At 37.3% G+C, this 18,428-nt stretch overlaps 1 long non-coding RNA gene across 2 annotated transcripts; it reads left to right on the top strand.

Moving 5' to 3' along the window:
• Positions 1-400: 400 nt before the first annotated feature.
• Positions 401-15,452, top strand: LOC116420964. Of its 2 annotated transcripts, XR_004231359.1 has the most exons (6): positions 401-531; positions 5,014-5,297; positions 6,884-6,938; positions 7,141-7,197; positions 11,756-11,863; positions 14,733-15,452. It is a non-coding gene; the product is annotated as an uncharacterized LOC116420964 (long non-coding RNA). The 2 variants fall into 2 exon arrangements; XR_004231360.1 differs by lacking the exon at positions 7,141-7,197.
• The last annotated feature ends 2,976 nt before the right edge of the window (positions 15,453-18,428 follow it).

Below are 18,428 nucleotides of genomic sequence, written 5' to 3' on the forward strand. Positions count from 1 at the left end.
GAAACTGAGGCAAACTGGGTTAAGTGACTTCCCCACAGTTACACAGCCAGTAAATGTCTGAGATCAAAATTGGAAATGTCTTCCTGACTCCAGGCCTGGCACTGTATTCACTGTGCCATCTAGCTGCTGGAGGAAAGGCAGTCTGCTCTTCTCCTACAGTAAACAACCGCAAAGAGCAGAGCTCTTGTGTTGGTTTTCTATGCTTTTTATGTCCACTTCTGGGCTCCTCATTACCCCTCTCCCCCAACAAATTATTAAGGGTCTGTTGTCAGTATGCTAATTCTAGTTGTCATGCCCTACCAGCCTTTTAATTTTCTGGTTCTAATCTACTATGATCTCAGCGATGAGGTAACAAAGTGTGTTATAATTTGTGTATCAAACAAAGCAAGCACATCTCTGAGTGAGATCTTGAGGATTTTTTCTACAATAAGCCCCTGCCTTACCATAGTGTTTTTGCATCAGTGTCATTCATGGTTCCCAGCCCTGTTACAGTCAGATGAGGTTGCTGGGTAGCTGAATTTTGGACATGAGGTAACACTGCGTTCATAGTTATAAAGACATATATAGATAGATAGATAGATATAGATAGATAGATAGATATACACACACACATATATATACATATGTAATAATCAAGATGTATATATATTTATACATAATCAACCAGTGGGTAATAAAGGAGAAGGAACAGAGATGAATGTATGCTTAGAAAGACTGAAACAAATAAAAGGAAAGAAAAAGAAAAAAAAGATTAAAGGGGAAGAAAAAAGGTCAAGGTTAGATTTGGTCTAGCATTCAAGGTCATTCACAGTTGGAAGCATCTATCTTCCTAGCTTTATTTCACCCATTTTTTTTTCCATGAACTCCATATTCCAGCCAAATGGCAGCACCAGATGTTCCCTGATCTCATTTTGCCTTTATCTTCATGTATTTACACAATCTGACCCTCATACCTGGAATCACCCTCTTAAAATAATTTTCCTTCCTTAATATCTAGCCCACTGTTCTTCCTCCACTTAGCAGTCATTTAAATTTTCTTTAAATTTTCATAGAAAACTTTGCTTGGGCCTTTCCTTTTCTCTTAATAGCTTATTCTTATATCATAATTTCCCACTTATTTTTACTCTTGTGCCCTCACCTGTTAGGTTCTGAACTCTGCAAAGTCAGCAGCTGTATTGTTTTTCATATTTGCATCTTCTGACTGTGTCTTGCACACAGTAAGCACTTAATAAATATTGGTTGATTAGATTGGATTGAATCTGTAGTTTGAAAATTTGTGTTAGCTAGCTCCCGTGCAACAACAATCAATTATCTTCATGTGATTTAAGAGAGTAATTTCTAGTCCCAAATGATGTGTTTGGGGTTTAGTACCAAATGATGAGATTGTAGACACCAAATGTTGGAGTTGTGTCATATGAAGAATTCACAATGGCCACTCTCTTTGGCAAAAAGTAGATTTATTTAGAAGAGGTTCTAGATAAAATAAAGGGATACAATAGACAACTGGAAGTGGTAAATATGAAATAGAGTTGGGAGAGCATATAGTTAGCAGAGTAAGGGTTTTTTTTAACAATTAATGATGTAAAGGGCAAATTTCCAAGTGGAGCTCACAATTAATCAGGAAAAAGAGAATATCTCAAAAACATTATGAGGCATGGTAGGGTGAGAGGGGAGACAACATAAGATATGGGGAAAGAGGAGGAAAAAGAGACCATGAGACAGAGTTCTGGTGGATTATAATCCCAAGAGGGAGTCAGCAAAAATGGCATGAGTCATGGACAGATTTGTATTTGATCTAACTTGTATTTCTAATCTGATATAGCAAGTTGGGTTGCCTATGACTTCCACAGAGGGTAGGACTACTGGGACTGATCCCTGTAAATGTTCTTCCTTGCCTGCCCCAGGGAGCAATTCCATCAATACTCCAGTCCCTCTCTGCCAACTGCATTCAGTTATTCAGGACCTCTTCGGTCTGGTCACAGTTTCCTTTTATTGTCCTACCTCAGTTTCCCTAAATTGTCCTGCCTCAGTTTCCCTAAATTGTTCTTCCTCAATCCCCCTGATTGCAACCTCCCTTTCCTGTTTGTTAGGGCTGAGATAATTAGGGCTGGAGAAATATGGCCACTCTGACATTTCAAAAGATACAATTCCAGATGTCCTATCTCAGATACCTAATTGGCATCCTCTACCTTTAAATTCCAGACTTCCTGTCTCTAGTTTTACTACCCCCCTTAATTCTCAATTTGTAAGAATTTATGGCCCTACCTCTAACCTGTCAGAACCAAATTGATGGTCCCTGCCCAGGAGTTCCCGCCATTTACCAATGCTCCAAACCACCCCTTGCCTTTATCTCCCCTGATCTTGGATCCACCTATAAAAATCATTGGAATCTCACATTCCAGGCTAGATTCTTTCAGAGGAAAGTCCAATTCAGCCCAGGAGGCAGAATGGATTGATTCTCCTCTGCCTCCAGACTCTCTCTCCCTCTCAGAAATCTAAATAAAATATTAAAAACTCTCTAATCTCTATTTTGCCTCAGTTTCTCCCATATTACAATAGAAGGAAACCCTGGAGGGATGGAAGTCTCAGTGTTCCAGAAAGCAAACAAGACTGTCTCTACAAAGGTTCTGAAGATGATTTTCTCTTTAATGTTATTGAGGTGTTGTGGACCATACTAAACTTTATTTCTCTCCCTTATTTAAATGTAACCTTATTGGCATGAGATTATATTCTGGGTCCCAAATAGACAAGCCAAAATTTTGGAAAGGGCCCTCTTATCCTTAAATTAGACTTTAACAAGTAGACATTTCAATTGTAATCCAACTAAAATTAGTGGTTATTGTTTGCAAGCAAGGATTTTTAGGAGCTGTAGAAGTCTGCCAATATTCAATAAAGTTTATCGTGTTTGGACTTATATAAATTAAGAACCTTTCCCCCTTCACATTCCCCCTTACTCCCAATCCTCATCCAATCACACACATAAACAAGCAGATACAAATGCACAGATATTCTTCCTGTAACTCAGACCCTCTCTTTAGGGGAAAAATATTCTTGAGTGATTGAGAATTGAAAGAAAACACATTTTAGAAAGGATAATAGGAGTACAATCTATGGTTGTAGATTTACAGCTGAAGGGGACATTAGATATCATTTATCTCGACCCCCTCATTTTATAGGTGAGGAAACAAAGCCAGAAAGGTAGACTAAAATTTGCTGGATCTACAATTAGGAAAAAAAATGGGGATTTGAACTCAAATTGCTTTAAATTTACTTTAAAGACAACTAAAGGGAGTCAGCTTTTACCCATTGTCAATTTTTTTTCTTCTTTCCCAATGTATAACTAGTACTCAATTCAAAAGCTATCATTTTTGAGTTATTGAGCCATAAGGGTATTTTAGATATTTTTATTTCATACCCAATCTCGGTGATGGGCTAGGCCTTGTTAATACACTTCCCATTCCACAGACAAATAAAGTCTACTTCTCATCTTTATGAAACGTTGGATAGAAAGCCAGAGGATTGTTTTTGTAAACCATAGCTACAAGGACTATGCCTGGGGAACACAGCAACCCAGTTAAGTGATAGTAATTAAGAAAAACAAAAGAAACCTAATTGAAGAGCTGTTTCTTTAAAAAGAAATTTTTCCCTAGAGCTACTTCATTAAGTACTCCCTCAGGAGAATCTCTAGGTAGCTTGGAATTGGAATCACCCTCTCCACCTCCCTCACAAGACAAAAACTAAAAGGAAGCTCCTACTTCTTCCTTGGGAAAGGAAGGGAAGTCTTGATGATTACAGTCTCTTGAATTAGATACTAGCTGGACATATGAAAAAGAAAAAAAAATACAAATAGAACAAGTGTTTACTATTTACATATTGTGTTCAGAGGATTGTGCTAGGTATGGGGGAAAATCAAGAATTAGATTAGGTCCCTGCTCTCAGGAAGCTTAGGGTGTATCTTGGTTGGTTAGTTGTTTTATTCCATTCTGGAAGAGGACCAAAATGACATCTCTGTATTATGTTAGGTGGGTAAGATCTAGCTAGAAAGAAATTAAAACACTGATGTACAATGAGAATTTTGATATTATTTGCTAAATAGATTAGAACCACTGGGAGGCGATTAGGATTAAGTGACTTGCCCAGCTAGGAAGTATTAAGTGTCTGAAGTAGAATTTGAACTCAGAACTCAGGTCTTCCTGACTTCAGGGCTGGTATTCTACCCATTGCACCATCTAGCAGCCTCTGTTGGGTCTTAAGTAATGAAAAGAATTATTTCCTGGCAAATGTACTTAGTACAGTGTCTAACATAGAGTAAGTATCTAATAAATATTGATCAACTGATATTGATTAAATATAATAATATTTGATAAATGATTTAGGATCATTGGATCATAGATTTAGAACGAGAAGGGACTTTAGAAATCTGCTTATCTATTTTACAAATAAAGACCTGAGGCCCTAACCAGGGAAGTTAGGTCTCATCCAAGTAGCAAGAATCAGAGTCAGAATTTGTGCCTAGACCCTCTAACTCTGAATACCAGTCCATCAGACTGACTATTTTTTCATTACTGTGATTGTAGCTTTCATTTCCCCCTCTGATTGTTTTCTTTTAGAGCCGTATAGACTGTTAACAGGGAGATTTAACAACTTTATCTCTCTCTTTCTGATGCTCCTAACCCACAGTTAGATTTCTCACAGGTCCATTTTTAAGCCTTTGTTTCCATGGAAGCAAGGGCAGCATCTCTCTAGAGGATGCCCCTATGCTTGGTTTGGGCATGGGAGTGGGCAGAGAAGGCAAGCTAACAGTCCGCTCCAGCTGTCCTGATGTCAGCACAGGGTATAGTTATGACTGAAATGCTATTATCTGGTACAGAGAAAGAAGTGGCTTCTCAAGGTCCTGTAGCCTAAGAGCTTGGAAGAGGCACAGGCTTAGCAGAGCACAGGGGATGGGCTGAAACAGACTGAGAGCTAGCTTGGAACGGCACCCCAACATTCCTCTCCCCTTTGTGTGCACAGGGCTGCCCCCATTCAGTACGTGAATGAAGGAGGTGATGAAAGACCTTCATTTGGGCAGTGTGAGCCAAGGAAGGATGGTGACGTGCCTTCATTCCTGTAAACCAAGCTGACACTGGACTCCACAATGGCAAGTGAAACTAAGCAAGGAATTGCTATTGTCACTGAGTGGTAGCATCTGTGTTTCAAAAACAAAAAAAGGAAGGGGAACAAACAGCTTCGCCATGGGCATAATTAAAAAGGAAACCAGATGGACATACCAACTTCAAAACAAGTTCCCACATCAGGTAAAATACATTAATTTTCTGGGTGATCTTGAACAAGTCTCTGGATCACAGTTTCCTCATTTGAAAAATTAGAGGATTGGGGTTGGATTTACTTTTTTCTGAAGTTGACTGTCTGGATGACCTCTACTGAATGGTGTTTATCTGTTATTGTTGTCTCCTTACATCCCAAAGGGCAGAGATTTTGTTGTTATTCTCTCACACCATGACACGCACAATTAGGCACTTAATAAATGTTTTCCAATGCTGACAGTGACAATTAAACCCTGGTTGTCATTCAAAAAATTCTCCCATATTGTTTTTATGCATATGAAGAACTCAGACAGACCAATGCATTCCCTGGGACCCACCATGGTATTAAAATGACCAGGGGAAAGTCACCTTCACCACATGTTGGGTAGGGCTTCCTTGGAGGATTCACACAAGAAAGGCACAGAGCTGTCAGTCTGTGTGATTGGAAAAAGCATCCACAGCAATGAGACCATATATACATCAGAGAGAAGAAGAGAAAAAGAGACATGATTTCAACTTGTGAGGTGCTAATAAGGACCAGGACCACAAGGTCTTGAGGTAGTCCATGCAGGTCTTAGACACTGCGGCTCTGAGAGAGAATCAGACCAGAATCTGAGAACACACATGCGTGCAGAAAGGCCAGTCGCACCTGTCCTAGCACTTTATATTTATAATTTTGTAGAGTGGCTCCTTTGATCTTCATTCCACAGAAAAGGAGCAGGGCTTGCTCTCCATTAACAGAAAGAATGGAGATCCAGAAAGCTTGCGAGATTTATCAAAATTCACTGGCAGAAAGCAGAACATCAGACTCCATGGTTAGTGATCTTACCATGTTACCACATTTATTGTCTGATGATACAGCAATCTTGTACTTCTTTTTCAGTCTTTCCCTGAAGTAGGATGGTTACAAATGGAACAATTTTTTTCTAAGAAATACAACTCCTAGAATTTTTTGTGATTTAGACCCCTTTTCAAGATGGCCAACATAAGCCTTATGTGAAGAACTGTTATTTTAGTGTATGTGTGTGTATATGTGTATCTATATATATGTATATGTGTATACATATGATACATATATATGATAGCTTTTTATTTTCCCACATGCATGCTAAGATAGTTTTTCAACATTCACCTTTTCAAAATCTTGTGTTTCAAATTTTTCTCCCTCTCTCCCTTGTTTCCCTTCCTTAGACACCACGCATAACACTATAGGTTAAATGTTAAATTTTTCTAAATATATTTCATATTTGTCATGCTGCACAAGAAAAATAAAATCAAAAGGGAAAAAGAAAAAAAAAACACAAGAAAGAAAAATCCAAGCAAACAACAACAACACCAAAAAATTTTGGTGCTTTGATCCATATTCAGTCTCTGAATGTGCTCTTCCTCTGGATGTGGATGGCTCTTCCCATTCCAAGTATTTTAGAATTGTCTTAAATCTCTACATTGCTGAGAAGAGCCAACTCCATCACAATTGATCATCACATAATCTTGTTGCTGCTGTATACAATGTTCTCTTGGTTCTACTCATGAAGAACTGTTATGTAAAAAACGCACAACCCTCTCTTTTTTTGCAGATGATGAGAGACTGATGGGTATTGAGTTCTACATAATACATTGGACTAAGGGGAGGTGTGTACTAATTTTGCTGAATTGCTTTTTGTTTCTTAAAATGTTTTAGGGGAGGGGTAAGGGAAAATGTAGCTAGCATAAAAATAAAAGAAACCAATAATTTATTTTTTAAAATTGTAGGGACAGAAGGCATATAAGTTAAAAAGATTTCTTGACTTCTATTATCTGATTGAACTCAGAAGACCCATTCTATTTTTAACAGGCAGATGCTGCTTAAATATTGGAAGTTTCGATTGTAGCTCCTGGGTAATTTACTCTGGTGAGTAAAAACCAATCAATCAATAAACCAATAAATTAACCAGCATTTATTAAGCATATGCTACATCAGATGTTATACCCATGTAAGGCACTGGGATTATAAATACAAAAGTGAGAGAAGCCATATCCTCAAAAACCTATGATGTGTATGCATGTACATACGTATGTATGTATATTAGTAGTTACTAGAGAAAGGAGCTGTCAAAAGAGTTTTGAATGCAGCCCCCTAATAGCATATTGTTTTGCTCTTTTTCCACTAGCAATGACAGTATTATTTGTGCAATTATTGCTCCAAGAGCAGGGTAAGAGGACATGAATAGCATAGTGACACCCACACAAGGTAGGTCGTGATAGGTGGTTGGATAAGACAAGGAACTTGATTTCTTAATACTCTTCTGAAATCCTTATCACCTCTGAATAATTTGTAGCTGGCTGCTTGAGAGAACAAAATAAGCAGAAATTGGGGAGTGGTAGAAAGCAATTATGCAAAAGAGTTCTACTTACTAAAGAAAGTATAATTAATTTTCTTGCCTATATATTTTATATTTATATTTTATACGTTATTATTTGTTTTCTTTCTTACATATTTTATAAATTGTTTGTTTGTTTGTTTGTTTTTGTTCATATAAGAAGCAACCTTGCATTGGAGACAGTGCTATTCTTGGAATCAGAAACTTGTGTTTTGATTCCACTTTTGATACTAGTGTTTGTAGAAACACTGAATAACCTTTTAATACCCATAGACAATACTCTAAGGCTACAAGATGTGAGAAACAATTGCTTATCTATATAAAGGAAGAAAATCCTTTACCAAAGAAATCACAAATCTAATTCTATATATTTTTACCAGAAATATGATTTAGTCAGTGTAATGGGCTGAGGCTTGAGTTGATGCACTGAGGTCCCAAGCACGTGAGGCTAAATAGTAATTGGACTATACTCTATTAATATACATGCTTGCATAAAGAATGGCCCCCGCCCACTCTCTGTGCAAGTCCTAATGTGTTGTATAGGAAATGAGGATTTTGATGGGTGGAGGCAGAGAGACAGGAAGAGAGGCTGGGGGAGATTGGGCCTGGGTTCTAGGCTGGTAGCTGCTGATCGTTCTGGTCTAGCTAGCTTCTTGACTCAATTGCACACATTGCTATTGCCCATTCTCTTCCACCTCCGATCTTTCTTCACTGAGAAAAAAGATTGATGATTTTCCCCTAACCTGAATTCCTGACTCCGGCTGATTTTAAAATACGCGGTCTTCACAAGTCAGTATAAGAAAGGCTCCTTCCGAGGACCTCTTGATGCTTGTCCACATTATTTAGGCAATATATGTCCAAGGTGGGACTTGAACCAAGCTCCTCTGAGTCCAACTTCTATCCACTATACCACAATGCCATAAGCTTTGGATAGATGCTGTGAGAAATTGAATTGTGTGAATTGAATGAGGAAGAAAGAGGTATAAATTACTTTTGAAAATTCACAGGACCATTTCAGTGCTCCATGCTTCTCAGAAAGTAAAATTCCATCTTTTTAATATCACAAATGGTTACTACTTTTACTGCCCCTATACAACACTCTGATGCCATAAGATTTGAGAAACAAATGTCATGAAATCCTGTGATGCCATGAAATACCACAAACTCCAAAGGATAGAAATGAAGGGTGGCCCTTAGAGGAATAGGAACATATATGGTAGTCATAAATAGCATATTTAAATGGCGGATTGCCTACATGAAGTGTAAAAGATATCAGTGAAATGTCTGACAAATAAAGGCGATAAGATGATCATGTAATAAGAGCTAGGAACAGCTGACATTGGTACCCATGGAATGCCACGTAGTTAAGAAGAAACCCTCTTGGGCTATGACCTACAACATGGGAGAGAGTAGTCACATTGATGAGACCATAGGTTCATTGAAGTCTTAAGTAAGAATTTTTTTTAAAAAATTGAGATAGTGACTCTTTCCACTTATTTTTAGAAACTAGAACTTCTTACAAAAGAGACTTATAATCATAATTTTGAGTTTAGTCCTACTGAGATGCGTTACTAGACTTATATGTGTGCATTTGAATTAATTAAATGACTATCATGCTATACATGTTAAAAAAAATACAAGGTCATGTAAAGTGGATGTAGAGGCCATATATGATTGATATGGTTAGGCTCATTTATAAGCAAGGAATTAAGGAGTTGAGGAATTTTTAAAAAGTCATTAATTTTAAATATGTATCTGAGCATAAAATAATAAAGCCTATCAAATAATAAAGCCTATCAAATATCCATGCACTCTGCTGATTCCTGAGAATAAGAAAAACCAAGAAAGACTCCCAGCCATGTGAACAACCATTTTCTGCAAGATTAATGGAATGATGCAAAAAGAGAAACACATCATGAGAAAGAATAACTAGTCTTTGAGCTGTACCTAAGAGGAAGTGCTCATGTGGATGAGACCATGAATCCATTTATTTATCTTTCATATGGTAGTTGGAGGGAAATAAAGTTATATAGCAGAAAGAATGCTAGACAAACAACCAAGAGACCTGTGTTTTAGTCTTCATTTTGCAAGTCAGTATCCATGTGCCTTTGGAAAATTACATTCCCCTAGTTGCATTTCAGTTTCCTCACTCATATAAAGTTAGATGAGATTACTCTTTTAAAATAAAATTTCAAGGGCAGTTAGATGGAACAGTCAATTATTAGCCCTACAATCAGCAGAACCTGAATTCAAATCCAGCCTCTGACACTTACTAGTTTTGTGACCCCAGTCAAGTCAAAAAGAATAATAAAATAAAATAGAATTTGAACCAAAATTAAATTGATTTTCCAATCCTGATACAATAATAAGACAGAAAACTGTCCTGAAATAGTTAATGTGGGGCAGTCAAAATGATGCTAATTTGGGGAGACAAAGACCTGAAGTCAAACCCCACCTTCGCCTTGAACTACCTGAATGATCTTAGGCAAGTCATTTAATTTTTCTAATATCATTTGTAAAATTAGGGTAAAGGATGAAAGGTTCTCTAAGGTATATTTCAGCTCCCAATCAATCATCTCTTTTCTTTTCTCTTAAGCAAATGGGCAGATATGAAACAGATGAACCTATGGATCTTTCTCTCTTTTCTTCCAGCCAATAGGACAACTGTCTTCTTTATGTCCAGCTCCCAAAAGAGAAAAGTTTTGTTACTTCCCCTAATTGAGCCCAAAGCAGGATGTATAGATATTACTAATTACCAAGCAAATCCAAGCAAGCAGCCCACCAGCAACGATAGCAGCACAGATATAGAGCTGAGCACTGAGATGTGGAGAAAAAGGGAAGAGTTCTAGGAACTGGACCTTTTTTCCAAACTTTGTTTTGGATTTGGGAAAGAGAATTTAAGCTCATACTCCATCTAGGATGAATTTATGTGGGAAGGAAAACAATCTGAAAGATAAAAGAGATCCATTGACATAATTCATTTTAAGGATCCTTAGCATCTCCTGTTCTTTAATTTCTATGGTCTTTCTCCTTGTGGACAGTAATTACCAGCAATAATAAATTCTTGCTTTATCAATAGGCCTAAGGACAATACTCATAATGGTCCATACGTTTCCTCTCTCAAGTGTTACCTCACCATTAAGTAATTCTCATTTTTTAGTCACAATAAAAGGCTCAGGTTGGATAATTTAATCACAGCTTATTCCACATGTAGGGAAAATAGAACCATATATAACAGAGAAAGAAGCAAATTACTTCCTTCAGTGTGGCAGCAGGCCTTGTCTGCTAATGAAAGACTTGGGAGGTGTGAATTCCAGAACCACGTGAACAGCCTGATTTCAAATCCAGCTGCAGATGCTTATTAGCAGGGTGACCCTGGGCAGGTCACTTAACTCTGTTTACTTCAATTTCCTCATGTAAAATGAGCTGGAGAAGGAAATGGCAAACCACTCCAAGATCTTTGCCAAGAAAATCCTAAAAACAAAGGTCACCAAGAGTCAGACATGACTGAAAATACAACTCAACTTCAACAAAATCTTGAGCAAGGCTTCAGTTTCCCTGTCTACAAACTGAGGAGGATAGATTATTTAATCTACTTTTTTTTTATTTAAGTGACAAAGTTAAATTGAAGAATTGTGATCTTATTGTCCTAGACAGCTGCTTCACTGTAGCATATCAGTATGGCTGACCTGGACAATGGCTTCCAAAAGCAATCCCCTGGTAGTCCTAGATGCTGGCATCCCTTCTCCAGATGCTCATGGCAAATATGCTTCATCTTAGTTACGCAGCTTATTCTCCTCCTTCATCTCTGAGAGCATCCAAGCTTTTGCTCCCCCCTTCCAGACTAGCACTCGGTGGGTGCCCTTCACCCTCGCTGCTGGACAGTCTCAGAAATAGTAGGTGGTCAGTAAATGAACAATGAATCTTGGCAAATCATCATGGTTATTTGACTTCTCGGGTGTAAAAGGCACATTTCCTCACTTTTGTTTATTGTATTGTTGCTGCTGGATCTTTGTCTCACTTTGTTTTTTTATTTGTTTATATTTTTAAAGAGCAACAGGAAGTGACTATTGTTTGTTTTCACTTTAGCTCCTCAGCCTGCTCTTTATGAGGCCATGATATTAATGGCACTGAGAATGCATTGTTTGTCTCTATGTTCACTTAAATGTCATCTTCGCTCGCATCCCAGCTGCTCAGGTAAGTAGAATTTTCCACTTCTTCTAAATGTCATCTCATCTTTTTCTATTAATTCAACTTTCCTCATCTTTGATTTGGAGGCAGAGGCCTGGAAATAAAAATGGATGAGCCTAGCATCCTTTCTTCTGCATCCACGGTGGGCACTCTTTCTGAAAATACCAGAAACTAACAAGAACAGTGGCTAAAGCCAGCCCCTTCCTAAGACCCATTTCTAAAATTTGTTAAATTTTTATCTCTTCTACACTCCAAATAGGGGGAATGAAGCAGGTACTTATTAAGGGTCTACTGTAGGTGAAGCAATCAGCTAAGTGACAAGGTGGAGATAGAGAGCTGGGCCCAGAATCAGGAAAACCTGAATTCAAATCTGACCTCAGATATTTACTAGCTGTATAACCCTCAGTTTCCTATTCTGTAAAATGAGCTAGAGAAAAAAATAATAAATTACTCCATATTTTTGCCAAGAAAACCCTAAATGGAGTCACAAAGAGTCAGATATACCTAAAATAATTGAATATCAACACAATGTGCCAAACACTGTGATAAGCACTTTGCAAATAGTATCTAATTTGCTTCTCACAACAACTTTGGAAATCAGATGCTATTACAATCCCCATTTTACAGTTGAGAAAACTGATAGAAGTAATTCAGTCACAGAACTAAAGCATTTAAGATTGGATTTGTTTTATTTTTTTATTTAATAAAATGAATATTTTTTGTTTTTAATAGTATTTTATTTTTCCAAATACATACAGAGATAGTTTTCCTTTAAAACATTGTATTTTGATAGAGCACTAGCCCTAAATTTAACACTTCCTGGCTATGTGACCCTAGGCAAGTCCCATTTGCCTCAGCAAAAAAAATAAAAAATAAAACCAAACCAAAAAAAAAAAAAAAAAGTTTGTATTTTAAGACCAGATTTGCATTCAGTTCTGACTCCACATCCGACATTTTATCTTTTGTGGCTCCTAAGTAATTGTTACTAAGGGGATTACACATAACAACATTAGAAAATTTTAGAATTGGGAAGAATCTCAGTGGCTGTGTAGTCTATCTTATGCCTGCAGAAGTCTCTGGAAGTTAATTCAGTATTTCTCCACTGTTTTCTCTGCTATTGTCTTAATTACCTCGACTCACACTGGTCAACATTCATATCAATTTAGTAAGCATCAATTAAATGCATACTATGTGCCAAGGAAACCAAAACTGAGAGGAAAAGAAAGAGTTCCAGCCATAGGTGTCTCCCAAAGATGCCCATCTCAAGGCAGAGATTGAGAAGACTGACTGACTCTCATAGAACCCAGAATGTTAAGAATAGAGCCTTAGAGGTCACCCATCTATGGCATCTCCGAATCTAAGAAACCACTGGATTGATGGCAAACCATTGATGCAGAAATAGACTCCTAAATGAAAGTGGATGATGATTGCTTTATCATCATAACTTGACACAGATTCCTGAAGCCCTCTCATACTCACTTTTACGATTTCCTTGTTAGGTCAGTCAAACCAATTACAGCTTCCTTGCTTAGAAAGTTTCCTTAGGGAATTCAATTCACTTAGGACTCCAAAGTTTAGAATTTGCTTCTCAATGCAATTTTTCCACTGGGAAAAAAAAATCAGGGAAAGGAACAAACATTTATATAGTGCCTAGTACTTTACAAATATCTCATATGATCCTCCTAATAACCATGGGAGATAGGGGTAGTTAATATATCAATTTTAAGATGAGGAAACTGAGACAAACAGAACTGAGACAAACAGGGTTAAGTGACTTGCTTAATGTCACACAGCTGGTAAATGTCTGAAGTCAAATTTGAATTCATGTCTTCCTGACTACAGACTCATTCCTCTACCCACTGAACTACCTAGCTACGAATTTATAAGGTATCAGTACTTCAGGCACTTTTCAGGATTTTCTTAACTCTTTATTTTCTTTTCAGTGATTGAGTCATGAAATATATATGCAAATATATGATTAACAAGAACTGAATACATCATGGAAAGTATTACAAATTGATATAGGGAAGATCTAACTGTGTGTCTATAGAACTTAAATACATAAGAAAAATATGGTTTTCATTGTGAAATTGTAGGCAGTCCACATGATTTTGGTGTTTTTTAAATAGTATTTTATTTTTCCAAATACATGTAAAAATAGTTTTGACATTCGTTTTTGTAATATTTTTGAATATTAATTTTTTATCTCCCTGCCTTCCTTACCTCCTCCCTCCAAAGACAGCAAGCAATCTGATATAGGTTAAATATATACAATCATTTTAAACATATTTATATATTTGTCATGTTGTCCAAGAAAAATTAAACTAAAAGGGGAGAGGGGAGGCACAAGAAAGAAAACAAATAAATGAAAAAATGAAAATAGCATGCTTGGATCCATGTTCAGTCTCTGTAGTTTTCTCTCTGCATGTGAAAGGCATTTTCCATCCCAAGTCTACTGGAATTGCCTTGAATCACCACATTGTTGAGGAGCTCCAAGTCCATCACAGTTGATCATTACTTAATCATTTTGTTACTGTTGTACATGGGTTTAAAGTCTATCTCTTGGAAGTACTTATTATTATTCATACAAGTCACTTTAAGTCTATAGACCTTCTTTGGAAAAAGAGACTTTTGGACTAGATGATATCTAAGGAATCTTTTATTGCAGTACTTACAAAGAAATCTGGTAGTGGAGCAGACAAAGGAGGGTCTCCAGTCAGAAATTGTATGACTGATGAGATCACTAAGAGGATATTTGACCAAAGAATTCAATAGTTATTTTACATTGGAGTACTTCAAGTAACTTTCTTCATCTACTAGTATATGTCCTCCATTAATTCAACTAAGCTTATCTTGAATTTATTTAAATTTCCAGCTTATAACTCTTGGGATAATAAGCTTGAGAAACACTGTATAAGAAGACTGGATCAGTTGCCTGGAGAAGAATAAAAATAAGTTGAAGATGAATCAAGCAGTCATCATATCATTGTTCAGAAGAATCTCTGAGCCTACTAATTCTACCCAACCTTTTCCATCTTTCCTTGCATATTTGTACGTCAAGTGTCAGCGGCCAAACAAAGACCACAGAAACAGAATGGTGAATGGGGTGATAGAATAATGTGTTTAGCTTCAGGAGAAATTTAGATTTGAATCCAGCATGGGAAACTTCTGACCTAAGTGGCCAAGTCTTTTATTCTCTCAGGGATTCAGTTTACTCATATGCAAAATGGATCTAATAATATGCACATTACCTAACTCTCAACCTTATTGTAAGGAAAGTGCTTTTCAAAACACTATATAAATATGAGTTATTACTGGAAGCAGCATTTTCCATTTAATTAAAACTTCTCACTTGCTATTGGTCTATTTCCTTCAGCCTTAGGCCTTGAGGCAGATGCTAATAGTCACAGTTGGTACAACCCAGCCTTCCTTCTGGAGAATCAGCACCTGCTGACACCATCCTCACCAAGGACTAAGTATCAGTACCTGGGCAGAGCCTTCTGTTGAGTGTTATCTTGGGTAAATTACAGAGGTGTGTCTCCTGCCTTTGGGGAGTTTATTCAGGCAAAATAGGCAACACTAGACAGATAGACAAATAAAAACATACAATACTTAATGGAGACAAAATTATTATTCCCAGACATAAGTAAATTAAGAAGAGATGGTTAAATATTTACAGTGGCTACAAGTGGTGACCTGCCTCTGTGGTGTCCTAGATATCTGCCATCAGCTCCAGGGCTAGGTGGGGATTCCGAGGTGTCTGCTTAGGAAGGAGCCCCACTGAAAGGGTGTCCAGGGCTCAGCAGATATTCAGACTGAGAGGAGCCCATATTAGGAAACAGCCTATAAGCAAGCAAAGAAGAGGAGACTAAATGATCAGTCAATAAGCATGAGAAGCTTTCAATGAGAGTCAGAGTGTTGTCATGTCAAAAGCATGGGACCAGTAAGATGTCATCTCTTTAAAGGGAGATATTGCTATTTATTTTTGTATCTTTATGTCCCTAGAATTTGTAAGTACTTCTATCTTAGTGGATACTTAATAAATGCAAAAGGAAGGAAGGAAGGAAGGAAGGAAAGAAGGAAGGAAGGAAGGAAGGAAGGAAGGAAAGAAGGAAGGAAGGAAGGAAGGAAGGAAGGAAGGAAGGAAGGAAGGAAGGAAGGAAGGAAGGAAGGAAGGAAGGAAGGAAGAAAGGAAGGAAGAAAGGAAGGAAGGAAAGGAAAGGAGGGAGGGAAAGGAAGGAAGAAGAGAGAGAAAGAGATCCAGACATGCCTATCTCAAGGCACAGATTCAGAAGACTGACTCCCATAGAGTTAGACCAAGTTAGAACTATGAAGGAGCTTTAGAAGTCATCTATTTATGGCATCTCAGAATCTAAAAATTGGAAGCGACTTGAGAGGCCATTGCATTGATAACCAGCCATTCATGCAGAATAGACCCCTAAATGAAAGTGGGTAATGATTGCTTTATCATCAGCAACTTGACAAATATTCACGAAGCCCTATCACATTCACTTTCATAACCTCCTTGTTACTGTCAGTAAAATCAATTACTCTACTCTGAGCAGAAAGAAATTTCTACCAAATTTCTAGAAACCCCTTAAAGTACCATAGCATATCTCTATACTGGCCAATTGATCGGTTTCCCAAATTCCTCATTTTTTTTCTTTCAGGACAAGGAATCTGGACCAGTGATAGAATCTGTAATATAGTCTCTTGACAAAATCATTTTTGTTTATCTCTCCAATTGATCCCTACCCGAATACCCTCCCTCATACTTCTTTTTCCTGGGATTCCCCATATGAGTCTACCTTCTTAATATACAAATACCTTCTCAATTCCCCTCTTACATGTCCTGGTTCTTTTGAATAAAGTATACCTAGCCAGAGTGAGAGCCCAGTTATATGTTTCATCCTATCTCAAAGACACCTAAGGTCAAATTTGCCTCCTTGAGTTATAACCTCTAGTTTTTCATGTTGCCTGAATTGGGGGCATGTGTGGGTAGACATTTGAGGCCATGGATTTTTATACTGATACCTTTCTTAGCTTTTGTTTCCTGTGAACTTGTGGGTGTCTCAGCTGTTATTCTTTCTTTCTAGCTACTCTCTAACCCAAAGAATATACATAGGCAGTCTTTTCCCTCCTCCATCTTTTTTAAATTTAAATTCCTTTTGATTAGATTTCCAAGATTTCTAGCAAATATATTCTTTGCCAGTCTTTGTTAGGTGAACTTCATCTCTGGCCAAGGATTTGCTATCCTTATTTTTAAGTTTTGTCCCTCAAGTCCAAATCCTAATCTCAGATGTCACCTTTTTAACCAGCTGTTCACTTTCCAAATTAATTTTTCTCTTCCTCATCTTTTGTCTTCAATGGCTAACAGTGAAGAAAACACAATTTGTGACCCTATAACCCTCAGAATCTTGTATAACACTCCATAATCATTGAAAATATTGTTTTGGTTCCTTCTAGCAGTATTTATGCCCATATGAATCCCCAGCAGGTGACTTTTCTCCATTTTGATGTCTTGTGAAATAATCTGTTATGTCCTGGATAAATGCCCTAGACTACAGACAAGTAGGTGTTGAAGTACATAGAGTATTGGTTATGAGGTCAGAAAAACTTGACTTCAAATCCAGACTCAAATACTAGTTGTGTAACTTTGGAAAAGCAACTTACCCTCTGCCTCAGTTTCTTCAACTATAAAATGGAGATCATAATGACGCCTACCTTGCAGGGTTGTCATGAGATAATATTTGTAAAAGGCACACAGTAAGTGCTTAATAAAGTACCTCTTCTCTTCTTCTTTGTCCAGAAGGACAATAGACCTATCTATTGTTGTTTATTAGGTCCACAAATAGTTGTCTAAATACCCCTGAATACAAAATCACCGATGAGTTTTGCTCTCTTATTCTTATTCTGACCTTAACTAGACGATTAGGTACTTGCTAGCATTTGTGGCTTAATTGTGTTATACAGGAGAGAACAAGCAGCTTCTCCTGCCTCAGAGTATCCAGCTCCTTTTCTCCAAGAAAAATACCAAATCTCAAATAAAACTATAATTCTATAACTGTTTTTACCCTTCCCTTCTCCTCTGCCTAATATTTTTCCACTGCTTAATGTTCTGACAAGGATCAAATCTCTTTCACTCTACCTAAAATCTGTTTTTTTTTTTTCCCCATGGAAGAATTACATTTTTTTTTTTTTTTTTTTGTGGAAGGAGAAGGAGAAGGGAATTAGTATTTATTAAGTATCTCCTGTATGCAGGTACTGTACTAAGTGCTTTACAAATACTAACTTATTTTATCCTCACAGAAACCTAGGGATGTGGAGGCTATTAAGAAAATTTCCTTCTCCCTGCCAATGACATCCCCATCTCATTGTCATTGTTTTTGTCCAGTCATGTCCTACTCATCATGACTCCATTTGGGGTTTTCTTAGTAAAGATATTGAAGTGGTTTGCCATTTCCTTCCCCAGTTCACTTGACAGATGGGGAAACTTAGGCAAACGGGGTTAAGTGGCTTGGTCAGAGTCACACAACTAATATGTATCTGAGACCAAGACCTCGTGACTTCA

Source organism: Sarcophilus harrisii, chromosome 1 (genome assembly GCF_902635505.1).
Source record: "Sarcophilus harrisii chromosome 1, mSarHar1.11, whole genome shotgun sequence".
Taxonomy (NCBI): Eukaryota; Metazoa; Chordata; class Mammalia; order Dasyuromorphia; family Dasyuridae; genus Sarcophilus; species Sarcophilus harrisii.